Below are 19,207 nucleotides of genomic sequence, written 5' to 3' on the forward strand. Positions count from 1 at the left end.
GAGGAAAGGGATAACATCGGAACTGAACTCCTGGGCACAAAGAAACCAGAAATTGATGGTTTGGAAAATTCTGAGCTTCCAGAAATCAAGTCCCCAGAGAATAGTGCTCCATGTGGGGGTTTAACTGAACATGGGTCCAGTCAGCCATTTCAGTACAAGTCAGGATTGGAGATGCATTTATCCAGGAAGGATTCATGGAAAGTTCTACAGTAGAGATTCATCAACAAAGATCAGAGCATTATTCCCTATTAAAATGTAAATACCTCTGGAGCAACAGGGATGAAAGGAAAACCTCATAAATCCAGCAGAAAATGAGAATAATTTCCTAAGGAATGACATAAAATTTTGGTGGTGCCTAGACAGAAGAAAGAAGATCAGAGAACATTTGCACAAGCAAGAGTATTGGAGGTCAGAGTATTTAGGAAAAACAGCACCTTGTGATGGGTGGACCAGGGTTTGAAAACCAGGAGGGACAAGGTAAGTTGGTTCACTACTTTTTAACAGCTAAAGATGAATGAGCACCGTACTCCCTTGTTTCTGTAGCTAAAAAGTATAGGTTTTCTAAAGGATTACCATTAATAAGAATCCAAAAGAATAAGCCAACACTAATGCTGAACCCCAACACCTAAAGCACAGGGGGCAGCAAGGGGCATGGCATCTGGAGGCTGTGAAAATGAAATGGTTGGGAAGGACATTGCTGGGAGAGCAAAGGGAACTGGAAGCTCAACTTCTCCTTTAACAGTTTTGGTAAGTGACCTGACCCTGCCCTGGATGTGTTGGGGATGATGAGTCCCAATGGCTCTGCTATAAAGTTCCACTTCCCACCAGAGGAGCAAAGCCAAGGAGGGGCAAAACCTGAAATCTGGGATTAGAATCAATAGCTAATAGTAATCATGGGCCACCGTGGGGATGAAGGGTATTGTGCAGAGCTACTGACTAGAACATGGGCTTTATTTCAGTTTTCCATTCATGTCAGTCACATGATTCTCATGTTCTCCCTGCCCTGTCCTGTACCCTGAGCCTCCTCTTTTTGGCTTGCTGGTTGGGGTGAGGAATACAATCTGTCACCATGGACATATGAAGCTGGTCACCCAATCATCATTCTCTGGTAAGATGGTCAAAGGAATATTTCAATATCCATGCATGCAACATAAACTATTTCCCATTATGTGTATCAAAATGTATAGTAGAGGCTCTTTGTCACTTCTGAAACTGAGCATCTCTCTACTGTGTCCTTAACACCATTACCACCATCCATTACCAGAATTTTCTTGGAGAAAAATAGATGCTACTTTCCACATGTTTTTCATGGTTTCTCTATATGGAAAGATAAATAAGAATTTATACACTTTTACTTATAGATCCAGTAAATATTTATATTGGTCTGTGCCATAAAACAAATGAAACATTACAAAAAAGGTTTCTACTCTTAGGGCTGAATAAAGCAATCACTTGCAGTGAAGAAGCAATCTCTCATGTAAGGCAAAGGGGACTCTGTGGCCTGATTCCTCAGTCACAATTTCCTGTCTTGAATTATACTTGGGATTTATTCTTGGCTGAATGGAAGTGTTCCTGAATGCATACACACTCCTACACCCAATGTCTCTCTCTCTCTCACACACACACACACACACTCACACACTTTATTTTTCAAATTTTTATTGTGGTAACATATATATAATACAAAACTTCCCATTTTAACCACTTATATGTATACAATTCAGTGATGTCAACTGCATTTCCAGTATTGTGCCACCATCACCAGCAGTCATTATCAAAAATTTTTTGTCACCTCAAATGGAATTGCTGTACCTATTAAGAAATAGTTCCCCATTTCATTCTGCACCCCATCCCTGGTAACCTGTACCACCAAAATCCACTTTCTGCCTCTATGAATTTGCTTATTCTGGGTATTTCACTTAAGTGAAATCATACAATATTTGTCTTTTTGTGTCTGACTTATTTCACTCAATAAGATGTCTTCAAGGTTCATCCATGTTATAGCATCTATCAGAATCTCATTCCTTTTTTCAATGGCTGCATCATATTCACTTTATTTTTAATCTGATCTTTGAGTTCCATCAGATATCTTATTAACCCTTCCTATTGTTCCTTCTGTCATACTGTTCTCTTATGCCAATGAGCATTTTAATTTCACCCTGATTGTATTGTTGGTGGTATAAATCTGTATTTGACTTAAGCTGAATGTACTACACAGGGCAGAACTATTGTGGAAATTAAATTATATTTTAAAACCCACATATAAGAGTCAGTGAAAATATTCATAAACTTAACAGCACTAATAATTTTCATTTTAAAATTTAAGTCATCCATGTTTAGACAGGATGTCTATTTTTGTTAATGCCAGGTAGGAGGTATTAGAAAAATAATATTTTCTTTTCCAAGGTGTAATTACTGAGCATTTACTATGTATCAAGCCCTATGCTAAGTGCTTTATCTCATTTAATCCTCACAACAACCTGATGGGCAAAGTACTGTAGCCCCAATTAACAGATGAGGAAACTGAAATTTAAGGGGATAAATAATTTGTCCAAGGTAATAAACTAGAAATAGCTGGGATTAGAATTCAAACCCAAGTTACCTGTCCCTGCACCACATGCTCGTAACCACTGTCATCAGTACCATCGTTTGAATGTACACTTAGCTTAGATTCTCTGTGGCACTGCCATACATTATTGCTTCCAGAGTTTTTTCTTCCATGCAGGCTTTCTTTTTTTTTTAAATTGTAACTTGGTCTATGTGAGTTTGTCTCCTATTATTTATAAATTCTACAAGGAAATGATTTAAGATTCTCAAACATCAGCAATTAGCAGAGCCTAGTACTTCCTTCATGGCTAGCAGCACATAATAAATGTGGGTTGGTGGCAGAGCCTAGTACTTCTTTCATGGCTAGCAGCACATAATAAATGTGGGTTGGTGGCATGCCAACAGCAAAACCTCCAGAGCCAAACAGATGTGCATTTGAATCTGAAATTTGCCATTTACTAAGGCTGTGGTCTTGGGCATCTATTTCCTCTTCTGAAAAAGGAACGTAATAACCACCTCTCATGGTTGTTAAAAAGGTTAAATGAGGTAAAATATCCAGCACTAGGCCAGGCTCATAGTAGGCCCTTAAATATGATGGCTATCATTATTGCAGATGAACCAAATGCAAAATATACAGTTTAAAATAAATGCTTCATGTCAGATTCAAGAATGGCGGTCCCTTTAAAAGTACCCTGATTACAATTCCAGTCCTTCCTCTCCCTGATGCCCTAGAGAAGGCACTCTAAGAAGGCTTTCTCTCTTCCAAGAACTGCACCATATTCACTCTTCAAAAGAAATGTGTCCAGCACTGGGGTATTCAAGATATACTGAAGGAAAAAATGATTCTTCAAGTTCAAGTTAAACACCTTAAAAGATAAGGATCAAGGTAGGGGTGGGGGTGGGACTGTAAACCTGTCAAATATGAAATCAGCCTGCCCATTCTGCCTGGGGAGCTGATCCTCTCATGGAGAGCAGGCAACAGAGTCATTCTTCAGCCTAGTTTCTTGCTCACTCAAGCCCTCTCTTAACATCCCTGTGTTCCTCTCATTGTATTTAGAAAGTTACTGTATGGCTATGCTGTGGAGAAAAGGCCCAGGAAACATTTCTCATTCCCAGAGAGCCCTGAAATGCTTGCCTCAAGTCATCTCACCCTGCCTGGCTCAACAAAACTCCTCAGTCTTGAAGGCTCTCCTCATATCTATTTCCCCTTATGAAGCCCTCCTGGATGCCTCTAACTAACCACAGGCAATGGCTCTCTCACCAGTTCTCCCAGTATAGTTTGTGTTTTTCTCTTCTGTGGCATTTACTATAGTCTGCTCTTCATGAAAGCTTCCACGTAGCCATTCACCTACCTATTCATTCAACAAATATTTATTGAGGGCTTACCATGTGCCAAGCACTTTGCAAAGTGCTGTGTATTTGTCCACTTATCCCACTAGACGGGGATTTCCTGAAGGTCTGGACAGAACAGAAATTGTGTCTGCTTCCTTTTTGTACCACCCAGAGAACCTGCCAGGAGGCAGGCATCCAACAAATGTTAGCTAAATTCAGTTGTCAGGTATAGGAAGATACTTTTTCTGGGAACACTTTCTTAGGGAGGAAGAGGCACTTAGGAAAATAAGAGGGAGCAGAATTTTGAGGTTTGAAAAAAATCTCTGTCTCAAATGGGCAGGAGGGGTAAAGGAGGCTCCAACTGTCAACCTCTTTCCTGAGAGAGGAGCTCCTTGGTAGAGGGGAGAAGCAGGGCAGGGACAAGGGGTGGGGATGGGGGGGGTTAGGTACTAGGGACCAATCTAAGAGCACAATGCAGTTACCAGGCAGCTCAATATCAGTTGCTATTTCCTACTCTGCTATTTCCGGATTTTTGTGGATTCTATGTTCACTTCCTGCTTGTACATAAACAGCAAGGTGATTTAATGATGTGAGGGGTTATCTGATAGAGCTATTTATAATGGTTTTTCTTTAGTTCTTTTTTGGGGTAAAGTGAGGGATCAAAGGATCCAAGCATCATACAGATGCTGATTATAGAAACCAGATAGAGAACTTAAAGTTTTAAATAACGGTACTTTGTGCTTTCCTTACTTTCTGTTAAATTCTTAGTTTCCATTAATTAGGGTCATTGATGGTAGGCACCACACAAGAGTTAAGTGTGCAAATACTGTTTTCTTGATTTCAGCTGTGAAGGAAGGGGATCAGAACAAGGACAAATAAAGAGGGGGTAGAATTTATAAGATGAGGGGCAGTGCCTCCCGATGGGAAGAGGCCATTTCTCTGTCCCATTGACTTCAGGCTTGGCAATGACTTGCTTTGGCTGATGGGATGTGAGTGGACACGATGTACATTAAGCCCACCCATGCACACCCTGAGGAGAAGCTTTAAGGCCCATCCCACGGTTTTATCAGCTCTCTTGCTCTTTTCCTTCTGCCATGAGAATGGCAGGTCTCAGATGGGGCTCCTTCTTCAGCTTGACTCCTGGGATGATGAAGACATGTGGAGAGGAGCCACAGAGCTACAGCTGACCTATAGCTGGCATGTAATGTGAGCTAGAAACCGAGCCTATGTTTTGAGTTTTTCTTCAATGACTCTTTCCTCTGTATACCTTCCTTATTTTATGTTGCCCTGCTTTCTTAGGTTCAGTTCTTATAATATAGATCTGTTTCCATTCATGAATATCGTTACTCAAATGAAAGCAGGCTTTGCATGTCACAAAAAATCGTGGCAAAGGGAGAGTAAAGAAAACTGGGATATTGAGAAACAAAAAGAGATCAATTGGATTGCAGATCTTTGGGTGACTTAGCATCTTAGGAGGAAGAGGAAAGGTTAGCTGAAGCACCAAGAACCTGGAAAGATTTTGTCGGGGACCTGCTTCATTGCTAATGTTTCCTCAACTGAGACCTTTTTGACAATTAGGCTTCCATTTCTAAATTTGTCCCAGCTCTAGGAACCACCACTTCCTTCTCTGACCTTGTTTAGTCCTCTACTTTGCACTCATTTGCTTTAGGCCCTGAGTTCCCAGCAGCCTGTGCTCCAGGCCCACCCCACCTACCCCTTGCTTACCATACTTCACCGCTAGATGGGATGGGGTGGTACAGGGAGTTTGTTGTGGAGGGTCTGGACCAAGCCTAAGATGTTCCGGACCTCCTACTCTTGAAGGAAAGAATGGAAGTTGATTCTGAAGGCTTCCTAGGATATTGTTCCAAAAAACCTTCTTGGACTACTTCAAATCCTTAGGGATCTAGGAATGATTCTATTCACCTTTCTTCTTTCCTATTCCCAACCCCCACCCACAAGTTCCTTCTAAATCTGAGCTTTGTTTTGAATCTTTCAGTTCTCATGCAACTCGTGCCTGCCTTTCACTGTATTGCACTGTATTGCACGTACGTATTCTTAAATCGGTGATTTCAGAAAACACTTGAGACACCTTAGTCTCATCCTCAGCTCAGCTCATTTGTAACAAACAAGAGAATAGATGTTGGCCTCTCAATATCACTTGGAAAGCCTGAAAATGATAGAAAGCTGATGTAATTCCAGAGAGGCTGAATAACTTGCCCAGGGCAACAGCACCTATTGGTGGTAGAATCAGGATTAGAATTTTGATTCCCAGTCAGGGGCTCTCTCAACCCCAGCCCCTGCTGCTTTTAGCACGTTCCAAGTCCCCCTTCCAATAGGAGGCAGAATTCACTAACAGTCAGGGCCCTGCTCAACCTCTCTCATAGATCTGACTCTAACTGGTAGCATCCTCTAGTTTTTGTCTTGAGTATGAGACATTTCAGATGCTTCATTTAATATAATTATCATATTTATACTTCTATACCAAGGAAGTCTGGCATGTGGAAATCTTTTTAATCTAATAAATGAATAAATAAAATTTATCCAAGATAAAATATTTTACAAATTGTAATTACAATTTAGAAGAATTTCTTTCTTTTATGACAATGATTCAGTTAGATGGAAATTTTGGGTCATTGAATCCAATTTATGGGCCCCTATAGGAGATCTGCAAGCTACCATCTGAGAAAGCTAGCAGACAGAGTGTAACTTTATATTCTGAAAATGAATCAAATCATATTTTTCACCACTCTGGTTACTCTTGTAAAAACACAGCATGTGAATAAAGCCTTTTTTTTCCCTTATCTATTCATGTCTTATTAAATACTGGGATCATGCAGTGTCTCTGCCTCCTAGCAACAGTCTAGGGGTAATTCTTGGAAGAGTCATGAACTGCAGGGTGAATGAAAAAAGCTTCTTGCTCTTGTCTAGTGTTGCTGGATATAAACTATTGGCATGAGACAGCAGTTATTGTTTTACTCTTTTAAAGATCACAAAGGATAAATGATTATAATAACATTTCACCCACTGACTGGGTTTTTACTAGTGAATCCTGCTATTGATTTTTAAAGCTGCAAATCTTCTATTTAAATATTTTTGATCAGACCATAAATCCTTGAAAATCAAATCTTTTTCTGAATGAAGGATCTATGAAAATAGATGATGGATTTCATGGGCTGTCAAAGCAAAAATGTTAGATTTCATAGTTTGTCATTGAATATGATATAAAACACCTGAAGGCAGATTATTTATATTGATGAAATTATTCTTCAGCACTGGAAGTTGTTTCCTGGGCAATAAAAATAAAATATTGAAATAGCTTTTTAACAGAACTGGAAATTTTCTGCTTTAGAATTAGGTGATGAAGAACAATGCGGATAAATGCCACAAGCCATTTTCTTTGAGTTAAGTACAGGACACACTGTTGCAAGTAGAGGCCGTGGTGGAATACTTTTCCCAGCAGAAACAATATATTTTACAAACCTTCTACCTTCATTTTTACTGAAGATATAGGATTTCATCTTTTATCTCCATTTTCAAAACACTGATTGTTCTTTTTTAAAACTTTCTTCCCAAAGATTACCAAACATTAGATTTATATTTCAGTTAGTTCAAGTATGCCAAAAATTATTCTTCCCTTTCTGAGTAGTGAATGTGGAATTCAGGAAATTAGCTAGTTTGTTATTTTCTATGGCTACAGACAGTGGCCCTAATTCTAGCCAACCTTCTCATCAATAAATGCGTCATGAAGGGGCTGTTTAAAGGAATGTGACTGGATGAGACAAATTCAATTGCACTGTTCCCCAAACATCTATGAGTTAATGTCCTACAGAGACAGGTCTGGAAAGTCATCTCCCCATAATAAATATATCAAAGGATACATACTAGACTCAAATGTTGGCATGTGTAGGAGTGTGTATCTATATCTTTATAATACATAATTATAAATAAATATATATATATCTGCTAATCTGCTGATTTAAGGCCTCTAAATCATTTTTGTAAAATAAGGTTCATAATACTCTTTTAAAAAATTGAAAAACTCTGTAAAAATATTTATACTTTACAGATGGAAGTCTAAATACATACTTACTGAAATAATTCACATGTGAAGTTATAAACATGTTGCCCCTATCATTCTTTCCCCTGTATCAATTGTCATTAAACAGTAGGGCAAACACAAAGAGCATTTATAGACAGTGGTTCCAATCCCAGCTTTGATGATCACTTGAGCAAGTTCCTTGACCTCCCTGAGCTGTAGCTTCCCTTCAGGTCAAGAAGGCCAATACCACTAATCTCAGAGAGTAATTTCAATGATTAAATCAAGATAACATACAGCTATCCTGCACATAGTAGGTGCTCAATAAATGACAGACTTCTTAACAGTAATTATTATTATTTCCACTACACCTAACTTGAAAAATTTCTGACGTGCTTGGCTATTGTCATAGAGTATGGCCACTATTTTACTGTGAAGTCAAAACTGCTGATTGTGATATATGACCAACTACACATGGAAAAATGATGAAGTAATTGGAAAAGGAAAAAAGCCAGATACTCAGGGAATTTCCTGGGCAGAAGGGAAGATGCAGGCTCAGAGAGCTTCCTTCTCAGACCCTCAAGACCGGAGTTTAGGTTTCATTTATAACAGTACATAATCTCAGCCGCGCATAAGAAACCTTGCCACCTCTGTCCAGTAAAATACAAATGACTGACTACCCGTTTTTATTTTAGGCAGTTAGATAGTTAGTACATCGTTAATTCCTGTACATACTCAAGCTCAACATCACTGTCAGTTTCATTTTATTTCCACCTCCTTCTTTCACAGATCCCTGGTTGGAGGTAAATACCAGCTCTGCTCTCTGAGTGTCTCTGGGTATTTTAAGGCAATATGAATCTTTAAGAGCTCCCCTTCTTTGAGGCAATTTACAATTCAAAACAGCAGCACAATTTCTTTTCAGGGTGGAAAGACTGACAATAAAAGTGGAGCAGCTTTGAAATATACATTACTGTAATTAAAGTGACTTGCTCTTTGGAAATCCCAAGACAAGTCTTTATTGCAACTATTATTTAATGATGAGCATAATAATTAAAGGCTCATTCTCAGAATAGTATCAAAGCCAGGATGTCGACGTCCTGCAGCATTTCAGACTACAGAACTTGGCCATTGGCAGATGCCTCTACTGACTTTTTTTAGGATCCTCTGTGCCTTTCCTTGACAACCTGTAGATGATGGCCCCGGCTGGCTTAGGCCCAGTTTGGTGTTCCCCGGTACACTGTGGTAGGGGCCGTAAACAGATGGGCTGTGAAAAAGGTGTGGTCAAAAATGGCTAGGTAAGGCTGGTACTCTACCAGATGAGTCACTATGCCCACGAGGGCATAAGGATTCAGAAATCGTGCAGAAAAGACACTGGTTTAACTTTATTTAATCTGGTTTTTACTAGGACACTTTTTGTGGGTGTGTGGCACATGAATCGATATTCTGTGGAACACTGCTCTATGAGACACCAGTTTATGAAACATTTGCTAGATCTGTGCTTTTTTGTTTCTAGCTCCCGATAGGATCACCTGGGAACTATAAAAAAAATAAAAATAAAAAAATGCCCAGGCCCTGCTGCTTTCCAATTGCTCTGGGGTGATGCCCAGGTATTTGTATGGTTTTAAAGGTTCCCCAGGGAAGTCTAATGTCCAGCTGGGGCTGAGAACCACTGATCTAAACCTATCACTGATGCATCCTAATCATCCCCTTTCTAGTGTGTGAATGAGAGAGAGAAATCCCTCTAAAGCCTGACAAAAAGCAGGGAAAGAAGTTTTCTCTAGGGTCAGATACTGATCTACCAACTGATTTCGAAGTTTTAGCTGATATGCTCATTTGCTGGTGTCGTGGGCCGACTCCCTTTCATGTCTCCTTCTTGGCTGCTGGCATTTGCCGTAAGGAGGGGTAGGTTGCTGGCTTCACCCAGAACCTTTCCTGAAAACCCATACCTGCAAATATCATGACTCTAGGTAAGTGAGGAATTTTTGCATTTCCTCATAAAAAAAGGTGAGAACCCCTGCTGCAGGTAAACGTTCCCAGACTTTCTCTACAGTTTATGGTAGTCTGTCTCCCACTTGATCTAGCAGGTGATGGAAGTCCCCAGAATGCCCAAGATGGGTGCAGTTTACCTGGGAAATGAAAGTGGGGGCAGGAGCCTGGTAGCTGGCGGCTCAGAAAGCCTTGTCTAACCTAGATTTCTAACTATAATTTGTACCTTGTCTCTGAGCTTTTCTAGAGACTGGAATAAGAAACACACTACCCTTCCTCTTTAAATAAGGAAACGTCAGCCAGTGACCAATATTTACTGAGTAAGCAAGACTAGAGAGAAAAACTAGATAATTTATGGACTCCTTTTATAATATGCTAAACAAATGAGACTCTTCATCTTTTTAATTTAAGGGCATGGTAGAAAGAGAAAAGTCATTTTATATTTATTGAACATCTACAGTGTGCCAGGATAAATATAGGTTCTTTCCAAATTGTCATCTCAGTTAATCCTCACCACAACCACTTGGGTTGGTTCCTACTCTCCCAAATTAATGGCTCTGCAAAGGGTGGCTCCAAGGGGTTAAGGCATGCCTACAATTACACTGCAAGTGTAGGGCAGGGCTGGGACATGATCCCAGGTCTAGAGATGGTGATGGTGAAACTGTGTCTGGATAAGCTGTTTCTCTACCACAGTGGAGCCCACCACAAGAAACAAGACAGGATTGCTCAAGCTCAGGGATCTATATAGAGCTTTGAAAGTTCCAGGTTTTTTATTCTTCCTGCATCTTGAAGGATGTGTATCATCTCCAAATAGTATCTGAAATTCATAAGCATTTTCTCCTCAATGTTCTAGTCTGTGCTTTGGAACAGAAAAAGTGTAAATGCCGTGGTGAAAGGTAGCATGGTTCATATATCATATTTCTTGCTCCATGGGTTCATATTTCTGCACTTAATGAAAACATAAATATACAGAGTCAGAATCCCACAATGGTAAGAACACAAGTTTTGGATTAGATCTGTGTGACCTTGGTTGAGTTACCTTACCTGTTTAGGCCTTGGACTTTTCACCCATAAAATGAGGTAATAACAATACCTACCTCACAGAGTTGCGACTGAGCGATATTATAATCAGGCTGAGTTTCCATAAGATGCATATACCCAAACATTTAAAAGAAGATCTAAATGTTTCACAACTTTCCATGGCTTGTCATTTGTGAAGCTCAGGCAGAGTCACAAGTTCTGTGTCATTTATCACTTCTTTAACTCAATCAGCAATTTATTGCTTTATCCACTCAATTAGATATTTTACTGAGTACCTACTATGTTCCAGGCATTATGTTATAGAAATTCTCAAGGTAGCATTCAGTCTTGCCAGGGAAAATTTGACTGTATCATTATTTAAACCCTTTAGAGGTGCACAGAAATGATATTCACATGCTAATTTATTAATGTGAGTCTACAGAATTAAAACGCATGTGAAGTTTTGGATCTACAGTTAATATGTTGCCCACTGCTAATTATAATTACTATTAATTATGATTAGTATTCAATCTGATTAACTCCCTGGAAAAGCAGACAGCCTCTTCTTTCATTTTGCTGCTCTACAGTTACAAAATAGCTGAAACTTGGATGAATTAGAGTGAAGAATTTATACTAACTATTTGTTCTGCATTATACAAAAGATATGAAGGGGTTCCTGTCATCGAAGCATGCAGAGTTTAACTGTTTTTAATTATTAAGAAAGCATGCCCTTCCATCTACACAGCCTGAAGTGATGCAAGGCCAGTCCTCAGCAAGACTGGTTGTCATCAGTTTAAAAATTTATTTTTTCCTAGTCTGATTTACTGCATGTTATTTTCAGAACATCCCCTAATTGCTTTGATTCCACACATACATTCAGACATTATTCTTCTGTGCTATAGTAATAAAAGAATAAATAATAAAACAGAAAGAGGAAAATTTGATTTTCCTCTATGGATTGCATGGGACCACATGAAGGAGAAAATAGAGTAGGCTGAGGTGGCACTACAGCCTGTTATTCAAAGCCCAGGTAACCTTGACTTCCTCCTTGGCACTCTCCTTTCATTTTCTCTGGAGAGAACAAAAAGAAATCAGCCTGAAGAGTTAGGAGAATGGAGGACTTTTAAGGGCAAAGATAATTCACAAGATCAGATATTGATAAAGTAACTTCCAAGATTTACTTTGCATTTAGGGTACCCACTATTCATGGCATCCCATCTCTATCAGAGAGAGGCTTAAGTGTTTTCATACCAAAAAGCCCTAACTCATTTCCCACCGAGGCTTCACACTCAGCAACACTTTCTTTCATCAGGGAGATAAGATCAGGAGCCAAGATTGATCTTTTGTGCATCCTATGACACTGCAGATTAAAACTACCTTCCCTGATATGGTGCCATTCTCTTACACTGAGTTTTTGTTTGAGGGGATGAAAACATCATGCTTGCTATGATTCTTCTAAAATACCACCTTTGCCCCTGAGAGACCCCCAGGTCCAAACATCTGGCCTCCCCCTCCTTTCCAGGGCTGAATCTTGATCTTCACAGCTAAGGTCAATCTGGATTGTCCTCCTTTCCAGCTGACAGTGAGAGAGTCAGTGAAATACCTTTTCCTGTTGCTGGGCAACTGCACATATTTTGAAAACATATCCCATAAATGCAGCAGGTTAAAAGCCTGTCATTGGCTGGCTGGGCTTTCTGTGCAATGCTGATGCATTAGGCTGGCAGAGAGTGACATGTAGGAATAGCTATGCAAAATATATTACTGGCCTGATGTTCCACTGGAGAGGAAAACTATTTCAAGGCTGAGCGACAGCTATAACGTATGCTGTCAGAAGAAAAATAAATCTCCCTGAGTCTACATTCAGGCATCTGAAGAACAATGATGGGGATACTAAAAACAAAATAAAACAAAACAAAACACAAAACTCAAGGTTGTCTTACCCTCAAATACCGTTTTTTCCTGAACTTATGAACAGATCTATCCGCCCTAGAAATACATGCATATTTCTACATAGCTATTGTAGTTATGCGTGTATACATTTAAAGTTTAAACTAGTGTATTTGGGAGATAATTTTAAACAATGTTAAGGAGGCCTTTTTAAAAATTTCCTTCTCCTGTCTCTGGTGTCCCCTCCTTCACCTTCCTCTCCTGACCCCAAGTCCAAAAATCCCTGCATGTGGTCAGTGTCCAGGGCAGCACTGGCTGCATTTTTATCTCACTCCATCCACTTAAAATATTTGCATCCTGGTGGGAGGATAAGCACACTCTTGTCTAAACAACATTGGGATTCATCTTTGCAGCCAGAGCAAACTGTTTGGCTACAAGTAACTGCTTTTGCTAACACAGGTTTAACTGTTCACACACAAATCTGCCAAAGAGGCTCTAGAAAAGAATGTCTTTCTGCTAATTGAATTCTAATGAGGCCAGGAAGTAGATTAGGAACTGAGCTATTTTACTGCGTTTCAAACACTGGATTTAGGGATGTTTGGCCTACTTGATCTGCTCAATTCTCTAGTAGGTCCTAATTAATTTACAAAGAAATGACTACTCCAGAAGGAACCTGTGGGTTATTGGTTGATCCATGAAGGGGGCTTTTCTAGTAATATATCAGAGCCTCCTGAGTTCAAGGACAACAGAAAAATACAGGAATGAGACAGTTGTTAATGAGTTGGTCCTGAGGCAATTTAATTGCCTTATATTTGGGTAGGTTTGCCAGCCAAATCAGGGTGACCATCAGTGGGATTAGCTGTAGAAACAGTAATGCTCTAAGGACATAATAGAACATTTGTTTCAATAATGTGGTCTAGCCAAAGTTGCCTGGGAAACCACTTCGACAGAGAGATCGCTCATGGGTGTCAATCGGTGACAACAAATTATGAAGAGGCCTTTGTGAGCATCTCACCTGTGTCCCAGGAAATGTCTGCTTGCCATAGAGAGGGCACGGGCAGGTCTGGCAGGGACTGAAAGTCACTCTCTGGAAGTTACACGGATATGTACCTCGCCTGTAAAGGACAGCTATGATATTGTCTGCCTGGTACCTCTTCTTTTTAGGGGAACTGATTGTTCTTCCACTCCAATCCTTTGCTTTCACCTGGGAACTGAGATATTTTTATTTGGCCTTGCTCCTTGTTGCAGCTGATTGCTCCAGAGATGGGCACTTGACACAAGGTGGACCAATCAGAAAACTTCTCTGATTCTCCAAACTGGAACTCGGGAATAGTTCCTTCTGGAGGGTGTTGCTGAAAGATGAGAAACTTAGGTCCTGTCAGAGATCACGTTTACTCCCTTGTAAGGAAAGCCAGCCTGCAGCAGGAGCAAATTCCAGGGGGTAGTAGGTCTTTTTGGTACCCACTGTAGTCCTGTTTTATCCCCCTTCCTGGGAGAATTTAGAAGCAGAGATACTACTATATAGAAGGAGATTTTACATCTAGGGCCTTGCTCTTTATTCCACCCTGCCCTCTCACAAGTGAATTTATTAAGCTGTGGAAGAAAAAGCTCATGTGAAGAGAGAAGCTTGATCACAGCCCAGCGCAGACACAGACATTCCTAACAGCAGAACTCTTGAACCCTTGGTTTGACGGAGGTTATCAAAATAATCAGCCTTGCTCTCACACATAACTCCTCTGAGAATCAGGGTGAAGCCGCTTTCAAGTTGATCATTGGTGGCTTGAAAGATATTTCAGGCAGAAGCTTACAGTTCTCCATGGTTTTAAAGTGAAAGTGATTCCTGTAATTAGTATTCACCAGAGTTTTCAAATTGGAGCAACTTAATTGTAGTAAACGTCCCACCTTCTTCTTTTTCTTTTTTAAATCCAAACACTTTTCTGGTGAAGATAAGAGTACAAAGCTCTCTTCCTCAAAGTCCAGCATTGGTTTGACAGAGATGTTTGAAAAATTTAAATCCAGTGGTGAGGATGGCCACCTGTTCCTGCAGAAATCATTACAAAGCTCAATTTTCACATAACTCCCTTCTGTATCCAGAAAGGCCCAAGATGAATTATAATATATGTTAGGAAAATGAACTTAGCAGTGAGAGGAATGGGGTCATTTAGCACAGGAATTGTTTGGGATTTACCCTTTGGAAAAAAATTGTTTTTAGATCCCACAAAACTCTCCCTTGTAGTTGATATCCCAGAATGCTGAAGACTGAGAACATACACCTGGCTTGAACAGTGAGGCTGAAGTGCTTTACAACTACAAAGCCTTAAAAACTAAGCAAAACAAAGGAACAAAAACACTTTTATCAGAGTCTGGTGAAATCTGAACTTGTCTACCAAGGAACTAAACCAAGATCACAGAAGGGCTCATAATCAGACTGAAGATAGAGGTAAGACAAGGCCAAAAGAAGCTAAAATCAAAAGGCTTCCATGCCTTTTGGAAAGAGAATATTTCAAATTCAGTATGCCTGCTCATATCCCAGTTTCTTAATTTTTATGCTGAGTATTTTTCTCTATGCCTCAGTTTTCTCATCTGTAAAATAAGAATAATAATAGTGGGAGTTTTGTGAAGATTGAATGAGTCAATACAGGTAAGACAATAAAAATAGCCCTTGTGCGTGGTGTAAGTTCATTAAATGTCTGTTTCTCGAATGACAATCACACTGAGTGGAGAGCATGTACTGGGTAGGAGAGTTCCAGCTGAGAGCCTCAGCTGCAGGAACCGAGGCCTCCAAATTAGCAGTGTGTTATCTCCCTTAGCTGCCTGATATATAAATGGGGCACAAATTTTGATGCCTCCTTCAAGGGCTTGTTGTTAACATTTAATAAAATAAGAGCTATGAAGAGCAATGAAACAGCAAGAAGGTCACGGCTATTAGCAGTACTCTTAGGAATAGCAATATTTGAAAGCATCTAGTGGTTGGTATCATGTTATTCTACAGTAAGCCCAGGAAATGTATTTTAAAGTCAGTCCACCTGTAGATGCTTAACAGCAGAAGCATACTTATGCCTCTTATCCCTGGGTAGATTGAAAAAAAAATGCTCATCTATAAGTTCTCACCAGCTTTTCCCACACACTCTCCTTTCAAGGGTGTGTGGATTTGTTTACCAGTGAACCTAAAGAAATACCTGGGGGCACTACTCTGGGACACCTTCTAGAGCCATGTATGAGGCCAACTGCTATGTCTCCCAACCTGGGGGTATCACATAAAACCTGTTTTGAGCCTACTTCTCTTCTATAACGTGTTCTTGTAGAAAGGATTCTAGGGTTTTCTTTTACAGTAGACTGTAACATTTTCAATTTTTATTAAAATTTTTACATGTTCACAGTCTAATTCCTTTTAGTCCCCACCAACTGTTTCAGACCCTGGATGGAAACTTCCGGCCTGTATTACATGACAGCCTTAGAATATTCTCTGTGGTTATTTTTATACTGCTGAATTGAATTCCTGGGTTTTATGTATATGTGTGCTAAATCCAAAGACAGCAAATCCTGAACAGTTGTTGACTCTGGATGTTCTGGTGCTTGCCTGTGGTGGCACCTTTGTAAAATCCATGAATCACTACTAGAGAAGAAAAAAGCACCAAAGAGTTACAATTCTCCCAATGTGCAGCATTCTTGGGAAGCAGGAGCAAAGGAGTGCCTAACAGCTCTCCACAACCTCTGGGAGTGAAAGGAATGCATTTGAAGGAGAGAGCACAGCCACACAGTCGGCTGGGTTCAGGTCGCCATGTTGCAATTACACACAATAAATATAATTAATGGGGCACCAGACTTGCTGGCCTCTGGATACCTACCACATCACCACATCAACTCTTCCCAGACCCTCCACAGCCCTCCCCTGCCACCCACTAGCTGACTTATTGGGATACAGCAAGCACTGTGGCTTTACTCGGCCTTTGTTGATAAGGCTGAACCAGAGCGGAGATTTCCCTAGTCCTTCTGCCTTGTACCTGCACAAATGAATAAACTGCCTGTGTCACTAACATATTCCAGGTCAGGCACACACACAAACATTATAATATCTTGAAATTATTCCTAAATTACTGTCTCTCAGGTTTTAACCATTTTCCTAGAAATGTGGCTCAGCAAATCCTTACGTGGAGCAAGGATGACACCCAGTGGCCAAAGTGCTTCATCTCAGACTTCGTTTTTGCACAGATTTTCCTTGCTTATCTCTTTGGAGACAATGAATAGCTGCAAGATCTTTTTCTAAAGCCAGAGTTGAAATTCCAAATCACTTGATAGTTCCTTTCAGCTAAAGGGTGTACACATGTCCATGTGTGCATACACACACACACACACCACAGAGGTTAATTCAGAATAACTTTTAAAAATCCTTAACAATTTACCTTGAGAGACTTATGTTAAATTCATAATATTCCAGATATGTACATCAATCTGAATGTGAAACCCAGTCTCACATTCATCACTTCATATCTCCCCTCAAATAGTTTCTGGTTCGTAAGTTCTCATGCCTTAAACATAAGACTTTATCTCCTGACAAGTGGTTTATCATTAAGCTGATGTTTGCAATCTCATATCCTTGTTATCTGACAAGGTAGTTGGCAGGCCTAGTGAGCACAGGATAATAAAGTGGGTCTGCTCTTATTCCTTTGAGTTTTCCAGATATCTAGAGATTTCTATAGAGCCAGATAGTCAACCTGAGTATAAGGAAGACAGGCAAGATATCATAATAATGGACCATATACTCTCTCCCTATGAATGAGGCAATGTCTCCATAATGTTTGCTGTTTGCAATTTCCTTAAGTTTCTAAGCAGTATGAAACCCCAGGCAAGAAGTCACATGGATGACACAACCACAATACATAAGGAAGTGTCTAAAAAAAAAAAAAGAGCATTATATATTAATCCATGAAATGTCCCTTTTTAAATGTTTGTATTAAGTTCATCCAAAACTTTTGTCATTCTCAGGCATCATCAACATTCACACTTATTTGACTCCAAACTGTCAAAATGTCACAAATGTTCCAAGAATAATAGTTGACTCAAAAAAAATATGACTTAAGAATAAAATTCCATAACATTGCTCCTATTTTCCTACTTAGCCATTTGAAGAGCTGCACTCTCTTCAAGATCAAAGAGAAATAAAAAGCAAAAACACTGGGAGAGGAAAATCAAAACCAAATAGTTCCATTTTTCTTGCTGGTTCTTTGGTTCTCATTTGTAAAATGGAGATATGCTAACTCTGCTCACACCAAGTGGTAGTGAACCTCAAGTGACAATGGGTGTGAAAAAGTTTTTTATACATCATTAAATCTCATTTCAGACACTATTATAATTTAAATATTAATAGCCAGTAGTATATAGTTTATAGTTTTTATATTGATGACATTAAGACTCTTCATCTTAGCTAAAATACTCAGTTATCTTCCTCAGAAGCATTATTGTATTATATCATCCTTCAAATATAATGTATCAGTTATGGGCTTTGGAAATCACTTATAATTTGTAATTAAATAAAGCTGAGCCAAGTGTTGTACCAAATACCCAAATTCTTAAACAGAGTTTAAATTCAAACCTTTGGGTATTCAAAGATCATAAGGACCTCAAGATGATTTGTCAACATTTATGTTGCTTTGTGTTTTATTTTCCCTTTCTCTCCTACAGATAAACTTTATAGGCTCATAAAAGTATAGTATTTTATAGCTGGACGTGGCTTTGTTTTGCAGATGAGGAAACCTGATGTCTAGAAATCTTTAATGAACTAAGAAGTCTGATGGCTGCTTTGTCAATTTACATATTTGCTTTCTCTAGACTTACTGTGTCCAGACTGCTTAAGAAGGGGCAACTCTGGTGACTGAAACTGCAGAAAACCCTCAAATCAGACATTCTCTACTTATTTCACATTTCACATAATGCCTTGGGACCAACAGAATCACGATTCAAGCACTTTTTAAAGCTTTTGGATGGATCTATTTCCAACCGAGAAAAGTCATGAAGAACTACCAAACCAGTACATGATTTTAAGAAAGGGTAGAAGAGACAGAATAGAGGACTATATAAATAAAAAATGATTAGAAAGGCACCTTGAAATTCAAGAAAATAATAGTTGCATTAAAAAAATTTAGTCTGCAGGGTGGTGGCAGGAAACATGAGTGAAGAATCTTATTATTGATGAAATTGCTGAATCAACTAAGACCTGATGGCAAGGAGCTTTTGCACATAGCAGGGAAGGAGACACATTGTCAATATAGAGTACTCCAATGAAAATAGGGCTAAATCAATCCTTATCCTAAACAAAGAAAATGAATCCCTTTATTTTCATATGGTTTAGGATGCACAGGAAACCTAGGGAACTAACAACCAAGAAATTAAAACAAGGGA

At 39.4% G+C, this 19,207-nt stretch overlaps 1 protein-coding gene across 1 annotated transcript in view; it reads right to left on the reverse strand.

Moving 5' to 3' along the window:
* Window positions 1-19,207, reverse strand: part of PDE11A (phosphodiesterase 11A) — a 457,660-nt gene that overhangs the window by 114,982 nt on the left and 323,471 nt on the right. The window lies entirely within an intron of this gene.

Source organism: Choloepus didactylus, chromosome 9, assembly GCF_015220235.1.
Source record: "Choloepus didactylus isolate mChoDid1 chromosome 9, mChoDid1.pri, whole genome shotgun sequence".
NCBI lineage: Eukaryota > Metazoa > Chordata > Mammalia > Pilosa > Megalonychidae > Choloepus > Choloepus didactylus.